Raw genomic sequence first — 16,027 nt, 5'->3', positions numbered from 1 at the left:
TTTCTTCACCTCATTGGTACAAGGACTGTGTAACAGAGGGTAGGTCCTCCCATCTTCCATTCCTCTCAAAGCCTACTGCAACCTGCAGAACCCCCACCCTTGGACATATGGTAAGAGGTGTTGTCTTGTTTTGTCATACAGCTAATCTCCTTGGTTAATCCAACCCATTTATTATACTGTTATCCATTTCATAGGATGCATCTGTTACTTATCATCAGGAACATAGATCTTAGTACTGGAACATTACCTGCTAACCCCAAAGGTACCATTTCCTTGACATTGCCCTGTCATTTGTTCATGTGCATACGTTGGTATTAATCTTGACCTTCCTTTACAGGTCAGAGGTATCCTGTGGCGTCCATTCATCTTTGGGTCAATTAACCCCTCAGACGATTGTTTTTTCATCCCTGAGGGGTACATTGGCAGAAAGAACTCGTCGGCTACACAACGGGTTCAACTGCCGGAGCAGAACTCCAACCAGGAATCCTTCAGAGTTCTGACACATGACTAATTGATTGATTGGTATTGATTGTGTGTCATTAGGTTAAAATCAAAAAGAAATTTCCATGCCACAATAAGAAAATATATAAAGACTGGCTGCATTAATGTAGACCAGTCCAGCCATGTGATAATACACATCATATTTGCTTTACTCTTGATGCACAATAAACATTTCCATGTTCCAGTAAGAAAATATATCAAGACTGTCTGCACAAATCTAGCCCACCCTAGCCTGCAACATAATAACACTAATCATGTTGGTTTACCGTTCATGTCCAGTAAAATATGCCATGCCACAATAAACCAATATGTCCAGACTTGGTGCACCAATATACCAATTAACCATGCAGGCCAGTCTAGCCAAGTAATACCACTCACCATGCTGGCTTTACCTGTGATGCCAGAAAACATGCAAATGTCACCGTTAGACAATATATTCAGATTGCCTGTGCCAATGTAGGCTAGTCAAGCCATGTAATAACACTTATTATTTTTGCTTTACCATTAATGCCCAAACAAATAACATACCAAAGTAATAAAACATGTCCAGACTGGCTGCAGCCATGTAGGTCAGTCTAGCCAAGTGATAATATGGATCATCTTTGCTTTATGCTTGATCCCAATTAAATAAATGCAGTGGCAGAAAATATATACAGACGGGCCCCACCAATGTAAGCCAGTTTAACCTGCCACTTAATAACACATATCATGTTTGCTTTGCCCTTGATACCCAGTACAAATAATGGAATTCCCAAGTAAGAAAACAGGTCCAGACTTGCTGCACCAATATAGGCCAATCTAGCCATGTAATAACAATCATCGTTCTGACTTTACACTTGTTGCCAGTAACAAATGGCATGCCACAGTAAGAAAATATATCCCGACTAGCTGTACCAAAATGAAGGCTAGTCTAGCCGGTGGTCAGTCATAATACCGAAAATAAAATGTCGAATTACATTAAATTCGAAAAAAAATGTCGAAAAAAAATCAAATTCTTTATTTTTTTATTTATATATTTTTTTGGGGGTTCAGCATGTAAAAAAAAGGGGGGTTGGGGGAACCACCCCATTTCAAATAAAAAACGTATTAAAAAAGAAATTCGATTTTTTTTTTTACTTTTTTTTTCTCGATTTTATGACTTTCGACATTTTTGGAGTCGATATTATGACTATAAACCAGTCTAGCCACCTAATAACAGTGATTATGTTTGATTTACCCTTTAGGCCCTGTAAAAATAATGCAATGCCACTGTCAGGATTAGGGGCTGTTCGGGACTGAAGAGTTGCCAGAAACTAAACAAATAGGGCAAATACTACAAATCCCATGAGAACTTGTGGAAACTGGTAGTTCCCCGCCGTGCGCGCGTGTGGCCCACTGAGTTTGATTGGGAACGGTTTATTAAGGCCACACGGCGTACGGCAGGTGTGGCTTATTGTGGGTGTGTGCGGAGCTCCATGTCGGAGTGAATTTCCACGGAGACAGCGGTGGGCGGTGACCAGGCGGTTCGATTTGCAAGCAAGGCTGACGCTGTGAAGTGCTGTTTCATCCAGCGTCTGGGACGGCTTCAGAGCCTCCCGGACTTCAGATAAGTGCCTCATGAGTATTTTTCCACGTTTTTGAGTTCTTTGTACCACGAACATTTGATATTGAAAGGTTGGGGTGCAGCGGGGGCGGCCATGTACTCCACTGGTCCGGTACTGAGTCTGAATTACAGCTGTATTGTATACGAACATTGTTAGGGACTACGCCCTGGTATGCAAGGCCTTCTCCAGGACATTCAGACACCAATCTTCAGTCAACAGGCATAGAGGGTTACTTTTCTGATAAAGGAATTACCGTACAAATTATGTCTGGTATAAGGAACTGAGTACTCAAAGTCAGTACTACTGTGTACATGTGTTTTCATGTCTTGTTGATCACTATTGCTATGTGCTAGCCCAAAATGGGCCATGTGGTATGCCCTTCATGAGGAGAGTAAGTTTCTCCAGTGTATGTTCCATCCTGCTTGCTTTATGTAGTGTTTTATGTCAATGTGCATTGTGGTACATGTATTAAGATGTGCTGTGGTGTTCTCAAGGAAGTTACAAGTATGTCATGTTCAGGAACTATGCAGGGTTAGTAGTGTAGGGTTTTTTCCTGTTGCTTCCCTCGACCTATCCTCACTAGGGTTTCCTTCAACCTTTTCCCGGTTTTCCTATATCCCCCATCCTGTCCACAACCTCTTCCTAACCCTCTTCCCCCCACTGGCTGCCACGTGGTGTCCTGTTCACTATACCAGGCACCTGTGCCAACCACGATGGGAGGGTCGACTTCATTCAGCTTCTGTGGTTCGGGGGAGAATGTCGACCGCTCTTCTCTATTTGGTTGTGTATCTTGACAGCCACAGAACAACATTGTATAGATTGGCTGCAAAAATGTAGGCCCATTTAGCCACATAATGACATTTACCATGATTGCTTTACCCCTGATTTCCAGTAAAAAAATGCCATGCCACATTAAGAAAACATCAAACCAAAATGACGTAAGTGAACACCAATTTAAATTAGTATCAACAAACATTTAAAATATACAATTCAAAAGATTACAAGGGAGGAACTATGATCCTGGCACAGAATCACAACAAAATACTGAAGGGAAAAGATGGTCCTCGGATAGGACCCTCCTGTCCCCTGCACACTATTCAATGCTGAACAATCAGCCAATGTTTAATCAAAATTAAATATGGTTCTCTAATTAACATATAGACCAGTTAATACACAACTTGAAAGAAGAAGGAAGTGTTTTAAAACAAAAATGTTTAATGACATCAACATTTCCCAAAGTGGTTATAAGTCAGAGAGGAGTTGACGGGCTTAGGGGTACACCCCCTTATTCAAGAGCAATTCGGACTAAAAAGAAAAAATACAACCATATCAACCTAAGGTAATAGGTAACCTATTACCTAAGGCCACATTTCCAATTATCTTCAAAAGAGAAACATGCCTGATCACGTGATGTAGCAAAGATCAGACCTTTAAACACATTCAAAAATAGCCATCTATCACCAAGAGCAAGTTGGATGTGACCACAAAATAAGGAGAAAAAGAAACCTTGTTTACAATCTACCATTATCATGTATGCGTCACCCATTCATGCCGAAAAAGCCCATTCAACAAAGGGCTTACCTGAATATCATACACGAAGTATGATAATAACAATCTTTTTTAAAATGGTTGTAGAGGAACATATATTGAAGTACTGAATCATATAGTGGGTGGAAAAAGAACAGACTATAATATGGTGTATCAGATGTTTCGACAAAGAAATTCTCACGTAAATTCCAAACATCAAGAACCTGAGGTAACACACCTGGAAGTGTTCCCACCGGTCCATCTCGAAATGACAAGTCAAAGATAGCCTACGCAATGACGGTAGTGGATGGTCATGTTCTTAATAAAAAATCCATTCCCTGTAACGAAAAGCACGCCAAGTAAGACGAGTGACGTTCTAGCATGCACTCAAGTATACACAACATTCAGTGCACCAGGTAGTCCTTAAAATGTCAACAACAAAAATTATGATACCAAAATAAAAAAGCCACACACCCCATCCCAGGGTTTTGAATCATCAAGTTTCAAATAGGTAATTCATCAAATGCCTTGACAAGGGTCGTGTTTCAATTTGGGCAGAACAATGTGTCTTCCACAACAACACAACAAAGACTTATTGCTTCTAAAGCCTTAAACACTCATATACTTACCTTCCATATTTATACAATTTCATGATAAAGACTCATACAGTGTTAAGATAACAGTTATATTAAGAGTCTGGGAATTTGGGTTTGTTAAACACTCCTGGCCTACTGCAGTTTTATCACACTCAAAACCAAGGGGCCATCACAACGTTAATCACCCGTATTGTTAGATGCCAGGATTCTAAGCTCAGATTAGCACATAATAGTTTGGAATGGGGGCCCTTCCAATTGGACCATTGTTGTTAGGTTTATACCTAATAACATGTGTTCATAGTCCTCATATTGGTACTTGCATCAATAGTAAGTTCAGCAGCACTCTAAACCTGGATAGTGTAAATATGCTGAATCGTTATTAGCTAAAGCACTTCTTTCCTCATCAATTCAACATCTGTCATGGGCAGCAAAGAGCTTTTGTCAGGCGCTCCTCACTATCAAAGCATGGGCTGTAATCCCTGCTCATTTATCTCAGATGTCTACCTGCTGTCTGCAACAATCTTTAAACTCCTCCTACAAAGCGCACACACCCACAGGCCAAAATGGAATCTGTCCACACCCACCAGCCAACGCTCACCATTTGTTGAGGCACTAAAAATACTTAATGATGCTGCAACCCTGCAGGGGATTCTTCACAATAAAACGAGGAGCATGAAAAGATAGAAGGTGGAGTTTGAATTCCTTGAAGTGTTCCACAAATCTGGGTGCACCATCCCTTGGCATAAAGAGAGCGTGGCAGCTGCACCAAAGCGAAGAGAAGCATTCGGACAGTGAAAGAAAGAGAAAGGGGGGGTTACGTGGGGGAATAGGAAAGATAGTTAAATAACATTGCAATGCCGAATTTCCAGTCTCTCTGGCTCCTTGCTAGTTAAAGATGACTATATAGGCTCCTTACAAAGCTGTCTGCAACAGCTAACTAATGAAAACGAGCTTAAACAACTGTGTAGTATTAATCTACATTTACATGCATCTACTGTGGAAGACCCACTCTTTGTACTTTCTGAGATGAGAGCCACATGGATGCCGTCCAGCTCATCAGCTACATGGTTGAAACCTGGACATGGCTCAGGATGTTCTTTGGAAGAAGCCAATGGAACAACAATGGAGCCCGCAAATACTTTAAGCAGATGATGTATGGCAGCAGTGGATGCCACTCGTGATGACCTGGGTATTCGCCATGTGAAACCTCTAGGTAGTGAGTATATGTTCATCAGACATGTTCATGGATGACCTGCTGGGCCTGAAGACCCTCCTTGGATGGCCCGTCTGCCAGCTACCTGGTCCTCGTTCTCCTTTTCTAGCACTGATGATGCTATGGGGCAATGAAATGGCCTTCTTCTGCTGTGGTGGTGCAAAGTGGAATGGGTGAGTTGCTATTGAGACCTTTTATTTCCAGCTCACTTCTGGCAATGTAGACCTTAAGAGGTATTTACCCATGTGCTATATTTATTTCCGTGACCAAGAATTCAGAGCTTTGTCTTGAAATGAACCATTGTCCTTCGGACGCTGGTCATGACCTTGCCACAGTGTCCCTAGCTCAGTGAGCAGGGGAAAGCTTTGTAAGCATTTGCTGCGGGCAGTGCAGCTCCGGCATGGCCTGTTGCCATGTCCTGGGCGTGGAGTCCATAACCAGAATGCCCATAGTCGATACCTAAGACAGCAGGGCTGACAGATGGGTCAGCGGAAAAGAGCTGGGGGCCACTGACTCCAAAAGGCATTCCCTCATCCTAATTCTAACTCCATATGAAACTTTAAAGGGCAAAGGAAACCGTTATCCTTTGACTAACTTGCAAGAAGCTTGGCAAGTTTAACCGTAGATAAACAAACACATTTATTGCAAGGTTGTGTGCTGATTTATTAAAGGGGGCACAGTTATAAATGTTTTAATGGGCCTGCCTCCTCTGTAATCACCCCACCAAGCCTACAACTCCCTCGTTGACCAATCAGCACAAATCCTTTCGCGGGTTCACCATTGGGTAGATAAATAAGGTTTCTGGAAAGTTTCATGCAAATTAGTAAAAGGAGGGACAAACTAATAAGCAAACAGTCCACAACCCACCCGCTCGGGTTCACAAACCCGATTGCTGGTCCTCAACTCCATAAAATACGTGTGGCCTTATAGGGAGAGAACCACTGGATTGAAGTTCCCAACGTGTGAAACCAAGAACATTATTGGCCCTCTTTCAGAGCTTTGAGATCAAAAAGATGATTTTTGTGCTGGGTCTCAGTACAAACAAAAATCCTAGTTGGATCATTTAGCCCTACCATCAGGTCTAAAATTCCCATGCCACAGGCGAAAAGACCGGTACATCAGGCAGTTATTTGACCCTTTTAGACACCGGGTTCAAGCCTCAGGTAGTGCATAATAATATGCTTCCTTTTAGAAATCTAATGGAAGAAAAACACTTCTGGAACCAAATTCACTGTGGTGTAACCTGTGGTCAGGCTCACTAGAGCTGGAGAACATGATCTTGCCACCTTTTTAGGGGGCATCCCAAGGGCCGAGGGGTGGAGTGGGGGGAAACGAGGTGCATGAGGAAACCTGAAACATTCACAGGAGGTAGTGAGGATCACCTGTGCTGTGATAAACTCGTTCATATTTCAAAGAGTGAATTTTCCCTTTAGAAGAACTTGGACACTCTCTCTCATTCCTCTGTGGTGCATTGCGCCTGGCAAGGTGTAGGGTGATGGGTTTGAGGGCAGATTCAGGGAGCCAGGCGTCCTTGGTGCAATTTGAAGGAGAGGTGAGCTTAGGTGGACTTGTACATTTAGAAATTGAAATGCTATTCACAGACAGGTGCCTCTTCTAGGTCGATAGGGCAGGGAAAGGGTACATTTCATGTAAAGCAGCGCAAGAGTTTGCTGACATTCTCCCGCCCATACCAGCCTCTTAAAAGTACTTTTCTTTACTCGCCAGTCTGCCCCAACAGGAAAGGGGTGAGAGATAAGAGGACTCTTCTGCGTGGACAGAGACACAGGGATCCCTGTGGCTGTTGGCATTGTGCAGAGCTTAATTTGTTAAAGTGGAAGTGCCAGGGCCCAAATAATCTTGGTTCACTAATGCCAGCCACGGCATCACCGGCAGCCCAGCTCGTTGCTAGACCAGGCCACCACCAGCCCATCACACTGCTGCTGCTGCATGCATCCTTGATGCTTTGTCTTTCTCCTGAGCCAAATATCGAATCGGCTCATGCCGGACATTCCAGCACTGCCCGTTTCCCAAGTCACAACTAGGCAGACATACACACAGCCACAGCATGGCCCTGCGGGTCATTAAGGTGCTCAGGTTGCAAACACATTTCATTTATCAGTGGCAGAGCCTTTCATATGTATGATCGAACATTTCCAACTCAAAGAGCTCACAAAACAACAATCACCTTGCAAATCTGTGCAAGTTAAAGAGAGAAACACAAAGCGCCCATTGGATGATTTATTTATATCCATGATGTCTACAATCCTGACATGCAAAAAAAATAAAGTTGCTTCAAGTCACTAATGTTTTAAACATCATGAATAACAACGAGCTGAAAGTTTGTGACACAGAAATATATCTTTGTTTATTACACAACTTATTTTATTGCATGTCTTAAATCACAGAAAGTACCATAGGGAACTAGATTGTTCAGGTTGGCATTGTCTTGTATTCTGTGACTTATAGTTTACCATTCAGGATGTGAAAAGTAAAGCCACAATGATATTCCTTTGGCTTAACATGCTACAGATCTACATGCTGTCCTATGAATTTATTATGGAATTTTAGTTTTTTGTAACTAAGACATTATTACTGTATACCTTGAAATGCAACGATTTGTGCCAACATTTGTGATTCTGATCAGACACCACTGCACCCCCCTTCCACATGATCCACTGCCTCCTTTTTGGATGCATTGCAGAGGCAGCCTGCAGTCAGTACCACTAGTTCCCTTTTTCGACTTCCACGCGCACACAGTGAGATTGAACAAGTTTCAGAAACTGAACACGTCCAATCTCAATCTGCATGCGTGGAAGTGTTGCTTGGCTGGCTCTGGCTGGCTTAGTTTAACTTTATTACTTACCTTTCTTTTGCTTCTGCTCCACTGGCACCGAGACCCTAGAGGCACTGTCCGGACACGACTGCAAGCAAGGGGAGGTGGCGTGACGTTCCTGGGAGCACATAAATGCTACCACTTTGCTGCCAACTGCTTCTGTGTCACCCACTGCCTGCCCGTGGGAACCAGCCAGGGTGTGTCTACAGACTCATTGAGTCTGCGCACCACTGTCTGGCAGGCACGAGCCACGGAACGATACACATTGGGTGGCCTCAGTCACCTGGATCATCAAAAAAAGCTGGTGTATGTTAGTGCACACGGTGGGGCAAGGCCAGGCAATGGCGGCAATTACTTAAAGTAAGTATTTTTATTAAGAATACGGGTCGGGTCACCGTCCTCCAGGCCAGTTCACTAACTTGTGACAAGTTAGTGAACAGGCCTAAAATGACAGTGGTGGTGGCCCGTTACCCGACCTGTCTTTAATGCATACAAATATATACTTTTTGGATCATCAAAAAAAGCTGGTGTATGGTAGTGCACACAGTGGGGCAAGGCCAAGCCCTGGCGGCAATTACTTAAAGTAAGTATATTTATTAAGAAGACGGGTTGGGTCACCGTCCTCCAGGCCAGTTCACTAACTTGTGACAAGTTAGTGAACATGCCTAAAATGACAGTGGTGGTGGCCCGTTACCCGACCTGTTTTTAATGCATGCAAATATATACTTACTGTAAGTAAGTATATATTCAGTGAAATAAATGTGCTAAAGGTATGTTATGGTTAAGTAGCACTAATAAAAACCTATCAAATTCAGTGAGAAAACATTGTTAAAGGGACATTATAGTTAAGTTTCACTAATAAAAACCTATCAAATTCAGTGGAAAAACTTTGTTAAAGGAATATTATGGTTACAAGTAAAACCGAAAAACCTCAGAAATTCGCCAGCTATGGTAAGCTAAGCAACCATAACTTGCGCCATAACAGTGCACTGCTAAGACTAATAAACAGGACATCAAAGATGACATCACAAATGTCATTGATGACATCACATATCTGGGCCACTTGGGCGTAATAGTCTGCTGTAGTCTGTGGACATCTACAAAATGTGGGCCGTGGTGCCATCAAAAACATGGTACTCTTTTGAGTGGGAAAGTGGTGGCTCTGAAAATAACCTTTTTTGTATTTTTACTTTTTAAAAGGGTTTTTCAAGTTTTAAAGTAAAGTAGGCCACACCTACTGCAAAATGGTTGCTATATTTGCAAAAAGGGCTGCAAAGCATTTATGAGATTTTGCAAAAAAAAGCTGATTACCAGCATCAGTAAGATGTACTCCATCTCTGGGCGCTGTGAAATTTCATGTTTTCATTATCAAAAGACATCATGCCAACATCTCTCAAAAATGCACAAACATGTTCCCGAAAGTGACATTGCACCTCACTTTCTCCATTTGCGGACCAAATGAACTGAAGTGCAGCCACACATGTCTTTGGGCAATGTCAGAAAAAATCAGTCGGGAGTTCGGGAACATGTCCATCATTTTGCCAAATGTCTCCTCCCCTGCAAACTGCAGTGACATCCCAGTTACATGGCCTGAACTGTTCCCTCCACAATGAACAATGATAATGTACAGATGATGGAGCAGGACCAAATTGACACAAAATGAGAGCAAGTCCACCCACTTCATGTCGCACACTCCATACCATATCACATCAACATGATGAAATCCAAGATGTTAAGCCACTCCACACTCTTCTGCATACACCTGCAACCATTGGATCCACGAGTCCCCCAAAATCCACACACTCTGCCTCCTGAAAGACACAGCTATAGCCATACCCATCTGCACTCCTCTCAGCAAACAGACCTTCTGCCACACTCTCACCTTGCATACCACACCCAGGAAACCTTATTGGCCAATCCCATAGGCTCCACAGTCCCATTTCAATGCCTGCCACCCTCAAAAGCCCAGATGTGGCACGTGCTGTCCACAGACTACCACAGTGTCCGCAGACAGATTGTCCAATTTGAGGGGGTGGGAAGAGAAATTAAACCCAAGGAAAGGTATTTTCTCTTTAGTAGTGGCTCTAAAAAGAGGCTTTTTTTGAGGGGCTTGTAAACAAACACCTTTTTTAATATATGTTTTACCTTTTCTCTTGTTTCCTTCTTTACATGCTTACAGAAACCTCTTCAAAGCATTCCTTACATTATAAAGGAAATTGCATTTTCAATATTTGAGAAAATACATGCCGTCCACAGCAAAATAAATCACACGCTGAGAATGAATGTTCTCATTCTCAAAAGAGGATATCCCAACACTTCACAAAAAAGAAGAAATGCCTTTGCTCACAAGACGCCTTCCTGCGTCTTGCTGAAGACAGAAGACATTGAGGCAGTTCCATAGTGCTCTAGGTGGTATGCGAGAAAGAAATCACCCTTTCTCATTGAAACAGCTGCACTAGTATCTTTAGCAATTTCTTCAGTGCACTCTGCAAAGTTACTGCACTAATGTACCCCAAATGCAGTCCTCCACAGTGCACCACAAGGACATCTGGAGTAGGAAAAACAGCCATATCTTGAAAAAGTGCAATCACACCTTTCAAACTGCGGCCAGGCATATCACACCACAAAGCCTCCACTGCCTCAAATCCAAGGTTGGCAGAAATGCCACTTATCCCTTCATACCTCTGCAGATTAGTAATGAAACAATCTCCCACCATCCAGACATTGAGTCTCTCCATTTCTCCAACCATATCCATCTTAACTACACATAGCAATTAAAAAAAATGAATACCCTCTCTGCCTATGAAGCACAACCAGAACACCTGATTGGCTAATCCCCACAGTCTCCTTTCCATGTCAAGCATCCTGAAAAGCCTGGATGTGGTATGCCCTGTCTGCGGAATACCGCTGTGCCCATGGACCCCATAACACAGGACAGCCCTTCTTCCCTTTCCACTTCACTCTTTGTCGTACTTCCTCATTGTCTACTGTTAAGCTGCCACACACCCATCCACCAATCACATCCAAGAACTCTACATCTAACTCTGTGATCTCAGTTCAACACTTCAGATGTACTCTTGAACACTCAGAGTACAGGTCTCCTGTTATTCCAAAGCACCTGCATCAGAAACTACTATAAAAATCTGGTAGATTTCGATATGCAGGCTCAAACACATTTGCATCCATCAACACAAAGCACATGTATGCATTTATTTCAAAAGCAAATTTCCAACTCTTTTACAAATGCATGTAAACAGGGGTCCGGCCACTTACCCTGCATAACCTACTCAATAATCATACTCTTGTTTGTTCCATCTCCTGACATCAAGTGGCAGTTACTTACAATGCTGTGTGCTTAGAAAGTTTTCTTTTAATGAGCATTTTCATAACAGTTTCAAAAAACATCTTTGATATTTCAGCAGCACAATCTGTGTTTTTTTTGTAAAACAAAAGAAAACCACATTTTAAACATTTCCACAGCATTATTAAGTGACAGAACATGTCTGAATCTTCAATATACTATGAAGACAAGCATGATTGCCCATATCGCCCATTCTAATGTGCAAACTGTTGTTTTCTTCTTTCATTCTGTCACTTTTAAAACCACTCCTCCCACTAACAAAGCTGCACTAAAACTCCCACAATGCACACTCAAAACGAAAACTGGATGTATGTTACTAAAGCATGGCATGTACATGGAATGAAAACAGGAACGTCCTTTCACCAAAATGCCAGGGGTACCAGAAGTGACATCCCGTGACCCTTGAAATCTGATGACAGAAATGACATCACAGGAGGCAATGGAACACAACTTTTACCCCTTGACAAAACAGGAAGTGGCATCACATAGCATTGTTCCTAAGTACACTATGAAAAATATGTTTAAAATATCTCTGTAACGTGATATACATTTCATACAAGAATGGATCACCATATGTATTTGGCAGAAAAAAAACATGCTACAGCTGCAACTTGAAAAAAAGCAAAATACATAGTCCGAAATAGAAGTTTATTCTACGCTAAATGCTTTTTGGAGGATTTTGTCTGCATTGTGAATTTGAGGTGTTTAAGAACAGACTAAATAAGCGACTCACGCCCTAAAGTGTGCCTTAAATAGAGTCTAGCAATTATTGTATAGAATTCCAGAAATACAAATTATTTGTTATTCTTATTGTTTCTTACTTAGGGTCACTGCTCAAAGTGTTACTCTCGTGGAACCCACTGTTTTTAAAGAAGCCTGAAAAAGAAAGCCAGACATTCTAGAAACAAAGAGCCTCATGGCATTGGCCACTGCCCAGGAGCTTCCATTATTGTAGGGACAGCAAGGGAGACCCCCTGGTGACCCCTAAGTGATGTCCCTGAATGAAAAATGTCAAAATCCAATGCATTTAAAACTATTAATTTCAGCACCATTTTGAAGGAAACCGAATACATGCACGTGTAATTTTTAATAAATAAATGAAACAAAAAAAACAAATTCTCCAACATATTGCAACAGCACTCACGTACCAAGCATGCATGTGTGGGAAAGTTAACAAACTTGCACACACTAACATTCTCCTTTCTAATCTGTACATGCTTCTTGATTTCTCAATTTTTCTTTGCATACTAAGGCCCTCATTACGATACTGGCGCTAAACCATGGCGCTATTAGCACCATGGTTGGTGCCGGTATCGTAACGAGTCCGCCAATGTTCAATGGGGAATTACCACCCCATTCCAAGGTTGGTGGGGCGGTAATTCCCCATTGAACATTGGCCCTTCCCCATTCCCATTTTTGCCCCATAGGGCTCAATGGGACTGGGGAAGGCGCTAAGTACGGTACCGCAAATTGCGGTACCGTACTTAGCACCAAGGTCCCTTTGCGGGTCCCTACTTTAACGGCTGGTCTAGACCAGCCGTTCAGGTCGGGTCCCACAAAGGGACCTCGTAGTAAGGCGCTAATGGGTTAACGGCGCCGCAGCCGTTTACGGCGCCGTTAACCCATTAGCGCCAGGGTCATAATGAGGCCATAAGACTTGCAGTGCACCATTTCTAATACAAATAGTGCAAAAACAACTCTCACACTTTCAAAACTCTAGCCCGTAGTGCATACTTATCATGGGACCACCTGCCCCATTACCAATGCAGCCGGTGCTCCCATGTCCCCATTCCCATACAATGCTATGCAACTGCACACAAATAGAGACTAACATTTTCCACCACCTGACTTTCCAGGCCAACATGACCCGCAATGTCCTAGTGACACTGGGAAGCTAGCTGCCAAACAATTATCAGTAATCTGGTGCCAACCCATCTGCAGCAACAGCAGTGTTACAACCATACTCGTAATCATGTGCAATGTTACTAACTCTTCTTCCCACCAACTCCTCCGCCAATGCAACATAATGTCTTCTTGTACTACAATTACTTTGCCATTACCACACATACCCACTAATGTTCTTCTTTCCCAATTGCAGTCAAGAACAGCCTGTTAAAAGACAACCTCTCTCCTAGAAGATGACAACCAGAAGAAAACTACTTTTAACATCCTACAAAGTAAGTGCATTAATGTACTAGTATTGTTTCTGTTACTCATACAGTGAAGTGTAACCGTACAATAGCATACAAAATTCTTTCAAAACCAACAGCATTTACTTGACTCTTACTCATTGCACCTGAGCAGGTACACTCTTTGTATTCTCATCTGAACACCAGTAACGTAACTCCCACAAGTATTGTGGACACATTGCAATGTTCTTACTTTGCCATTATAGTACATACCCACTAATGTTCTTCTTTCCCAATTGCAGTGCAGAACAGCCTCCTAAAATACAACCTCTCTCCTAGAAGATAACAACCAGAAGAAAACTACTCTTCACATCCTACAAAGTAAGTGCACTAATGTACTAGTATTGTTTCTGTTACTCAAACAGTGCAGTGTAACCGTACAATAGTAGGCAACATTCTTTCTAAACCAACAGCATTTACTTGACCCTTACTCATTGCACCACAGCAGGTACACTTTTTGTATTCTCATCTGAACACCAGTATAATAAGAGCCACTAGTACCGTGAAAACATTGCAATGTCCTTACTTTGCCATTACCACACATACCCACTAATGTTCTTCTTTCCCAATTGCAGTGAAGAACAGCATCCTAAAAGCCAACAACCTCTCTCCTAGAAGATGACAACCGGAGGAAAACTACTCTTCACATCCTACAAAGTAAGTGCACTAATGTACTTCTATTGTTTCTGTTACTCATACAGTGCAGTGTAACCAAACAGTAACCTACAAATCTTTTTCAAAACCAACAGCATTTACTTGACTCTTACTCATTGCACCTCAGCAGGTACACTCTTTGTATTCTCATCTGAACACCAGTATCGTAACACCCACTAGTATGTCTGAACACATTGCAATGTCCTTACTTATTCTTGCACAGTATACTATCCCATGCACTGAACCAAACCCTTCACACATCCACACACACAGCTACACTTAAACCTTCCCAACCAGAACTAACAGCCCATTGCACAATCACACAGCCCTCTATTATGCCTGCCCTGATATTCACACACTCATTCACAATGCACGCAAATACATTGCACAACTTTCAAACGCACACTTTCCTTTTTTCTCCGACAGACAGAACAGAATGCCTACTAAAAGGCAACTCTGTAGAAAACAGCAAAAATGTAGAGCAGATAAAACTAAAAGCATGCAAAATACTCATCCACCTCTATCAGAATTTACAGAAAATGTTCAAACAAAACAGCTAATACAGTCAGTCAACAAAACTGAACCAGGTAGCAGTAAAAAAAACTATGGCCCCTCTTCCAAAAAATAAAAATAAAAATAAATGTATTAAGAAGAATAAAGCTAGTAATGGCGCTACCACTACATTTACCAATGTTAACGTAGCCAAAGTTAAGCATTACAAAACATTCATTTTACTAAAAATGTTCCACCATAGAGTACTTCAAAATCTTATAAAGACAGCAGAAAAGTCACACTCAAACCTTAAAAATTACAGCAGAAGACTAATCCCGGAAGCTCTCATTGACAACGCAATGCTCCTCAAAAGAAAATTGTTTATATTAATTTTATCCAGAATGAAACCACTAACAAAATTAATCAGTAAAATACAAAAAGTACTTCTAAACATAAGTCAACATAGATACCTTTGCAAACTTCGGTGCAGGTGACTGGATTCAAACAAGCAGCACAGAACCATATTTCAATGAAGAGGCATATAAAAAGAGCAGAAAACCCCAATTGCCATACATAGCAGGGGCCGGATTATGAAGTGGTGGACAAAGCTACTATGGCACAAGAAACCCTAATTGAAGAAATGTCCCCAACAAACTTACAATCAACTCTTCATTCCACCGAACCAATACGTCCAGTCTACAAAGGGCCTACACCTCAATGTAACATACGGAAATAATCCTTCAAATCTTTAGGCCAATTCCTCAATCACTATGTGAAAGTAAAAGAGAAAATTAGAATATAAACTTTGCAAACCATGGACTGAGCAATTACACTGGACTGCGAGGACATTCATTAGCCTGCATTTCAGGACCTGCTTGCAAAAGCACCTTCCACCACATCAAAATGTTAGCAACACAACCTTCCACTATACAGAATCTTGTCCAGAGACTGTACTATGCAAAAAGTCCTGCTTTAGAACTGCAACATTTTAATAATATTCTCCAACATGTCACAGCCAAAGAACTCCTTCAACTATGAGGCCGATTCATGGAACTAATGTGCACTGAAAATTCCCGCA

This window comes from Ambystoma mexicanum, chromosome 1q (genome assembly GCF_040938575.1).
Source record: "Ambystoma mexicanum isolate Mex_15411 chromosome 1q, UKY_AmexF1_1, whole genome shotgun sequence".
NCBI lineage: Eukaryota > Metazoa > Chordata > Amphibia > Caudata > Ambystomatidae > Ambystoma > Ambystoma mexicanum.
This window is presented reverse-complemented; position numbering follows the sequence as displayed.